Here is a 3247-nt window from a genome sequence, read left to right on the forward strand (position 1 = left end):
ATCGTACAAAACATTCATTGCTTTGACGAACATACCTGGCAAAACCCGAGGGGCCTCTTTTATCAACAGGCTCATCAAAAGTTAATCGTGAACTATAGAAATAATAAGTTAAATATCTTGCAATAACTGACTTAATAGTGCGTGTGTGTGTATAATTTTTTACTCGGGAGAGAAAAACAAACGGAGAAAAAGTGGGAACACGAATAAAATAACATATTTACAATTATATAAAATATATGTATACGTGGGGGCAAAGGGTAGAGTTGAAATATATCCCCAAATAAGTTTAATTGCCTAACGATTTTTCTGTCGACAGAGAGAATGTCTGCATAAGAGAATGGAGACCGACTATAAAATTAGCAAGTTATTGTAAGAGTCTGCGCGGTCCAAACATTTATAATACACGATTTTATACACATTGGTACACGCGTGATTTTCATGTAGGTTTTGGGCAATGCCAGCTTCCATGGTGGAAGAAAGGGGATAAGAACGACAATGGCTGCAATCTTATTTTTTTCTGAAACATGCTGGTTGATTCGTGTCGACGAATTTAAGGAGGTTCAACACACATCGCCAGCAGCGCACTGGAATTAAATTCATTACTTTTGTGATGTAATATAAACCACCCTTAAGATCTTGAGAAAATGCAAGCTTTACGCCAAAAACCAAAATTGGAGTAACACTGACCAGTCTTCCCAATCTAAGAGACCTTTAATTAGAGAGGACACCTGAATGGACCAATGATCGCAGGAGATTGTTTTAAAACTTTATTCTTAATAATGTAATCAATTGAATTCTCCAGATGATCGTTTTGAATGTCAATATCCTTGACAGTCTTTAATTCGCGTTCTAGTTTACTAGAAGTATACATTCTAAAGACTCTATACACTACCATTTGAATAAGTCAAATTTTCCTGGAAGTAGGCACATATGAACGCGACTCCATATACAGGCCGATAAATGTCGGCTTACGGTAGACTGTTGTAAGAAAAGAACTCTTACTGCGTTCAACTAAAACGTCCAAGAAAGGCAAGCAACCGTAATTCTCGTTCTCAATAGTAAATAAAAACGTTTTGGGGAGAAAATTGAGTTTGTTGAAAATGTTTTAGCCTCATTTAAGGCAAAAGCTGCGAAGGTGTCACCGACGTACCTGAAATATATTGATGACTTCGATACATCATTTAACAATATCGACTCGTGAAATCCCCCCAAAATGTCAGCTAATGCAGGACCAAGGAGACTTCCTATCTGAACCCCGTCAATATGGCTAGTCATAACATTGTCGAAGCTAAATTCTCTTGATTTAGTACAGATCATCATGAGTTCAACAAATATGTCACTGGGAAAAGTCGAGAGTTTAAATAACTACTGTAAAGAGAGTCGGTACAAATATTAATAGTTTCATGCAGTGGGACATTTGTAAATGAAGTAGAAACGTCGAATGAGCACATACAGTTATTTTCAACACCAGGTTGCAGCTCACGTAAATTTTCAACAAAGCTAAACGAGTCGGTAATGCAATTTTTAATGTACACAGCCTAGACCAGTTCAATAATTGTCAATAGCCAGTGGGCTAAAAAGATTTGGGCAGACCCCGTTATGGACAAGATAGTTCTAAACGGGATAGCTTCCTAATGGGTTTTAGGAAGGCCGTAGAATATGGGTCTTAGTGAACCAGACGGTCTTTTTATATCGTATATCTCCTTGGTAAAATAAACTTTCTTATAGACGAGGAAAAGCGCTTCTTAATCTTTACTTCATTTTTATAAGTATTATTTCAACACGAAAAATATGACTAAACTTATCAGGATTATTTAAAATAATCAACATTCTCTTGACATTATCCGCGCGATTCCGAGTACAACACCAGCACCGTTGCCCGGTTTGATGATATAAATATTTTATTGGAGTTCAATAACTTCATAGTTTTGACAAGTGTGCGGGATCAAACAAAGTCCCCTCGAATAAATAGTTGAATTAGAGTAATGAAAATCCAGATCTTCAGGTTAGGCTTTATCGTCGTTACAAATATCATAATTTTAAAGAATGTTTTTGCATGCAAATCTTTGTAATATAGCTGCACATGGTATCATATTTTAATAAAACGTCTTAAACATTCAGCAAGTCTTTAAGTGTTGAGTGTTTATTATACGTATCCCTAAATAATGCCGTCAAAGCTTTTATTTTCAAATATATTTTACGTTAATCAAAATGTAACAAGCGTGTGTTATGACAAATAGTATAGTCCTAGTAGGTAGACTTTGTGCTCCTTGTTTTATAATATTGGATTGTTCTTTATTCATATTAATAAATTCGTTTGATTTTGAATTCTTTACATTTTCTAACATAAGATTTTTTTGTCATATATATATACACCCATATATATATATATATATATATATATATATATATATATATATATATATATATATATATATATACATGTATACATATATATATATATATATATATATATATATATATATATATATATATATATATATATGAGAATCGTTAAAAAATAATGCCTCCGGCCGCCCATGCAAGCCAGTTCTTCATCGCTGAAAAAGTGCATTGAACATCGGGGTGACAATGTACAACAAGGCCGATAGCCATTAGTCGCGTGCTCTCGTGTCATGAATGAATGCGTGAATGTAAGTTTGACTTGAAATTCTTAAAGATAAAGAAAAATGTCCGAAAAATGTGCTGAAATGCCCCAAATAAATAAAAAGTAAATGGCTTAGAATGAATTTGATGTACTTAAGGATGAATTGAATGGCCTTAAGAATGACTTGAATGCTTAAAAAATAACTGAAACAACTTGAATAGTCTGGAGAATGACTTCAATGACTTTGAGACTGACTGGTTGTAAAGTGGGTTATCATTTTACATTAAATTACTACAGAAAAGTTACTCCCCACTTTATATCAAAAAGTTACAAACATAAGTACAGCATGTAGTAAGAACAGATTCTACACTTTGATCTTGGCCAAAAGGCCAAGAAAACGGTATTCATTTGCTCCCCCACAAGCAAATAAGGCACAAGGCGGATTTTTAATGTGAGGAGTGAAGTGGAAATTGGGGCCAACTCCCCGGGGAGAAGGGGAGCTGGATAGAGACATTTCGTATGAAGGGTTGCCCCTACATTGACCAAGGTCTTATATGTGGGGTTGCCCTCACACACGATCTTTGCTTGCAGTATCTGCCGAGACAGATGTATTTGTTTGCGTCCCCACTGAGCAAAACG

General features: G+C 35.0%; 1 pseudogene; it reads right to left on the reverse strand.

Annotated features, from left to right (window-relative positions):
* Positions 1–2905: 2905 nt before the first annotated feature.
* Positions 2906–3010, reverse strand: LOC145241774 (U2 spliceosomal RNA; annotated as a pseudogene).
* Positions 3011–3247: the final 237 nt, after the last annotated feature.

Source organism: Euprymna scolopes, chromosome 20 (genome assembly GCF_053919585.1).
Source record: "Euprymna scolopes isolate OS-2025 chromosome 20, ASM5391958v1, whole genome shotgun sequence".
Taxonomy (NCBI): Eukaryota; Metazoa; Mollusca; class Cephalopoda; order Sepiida; family Sepiolidae; genus Euprymna; species Euprymna scolopes.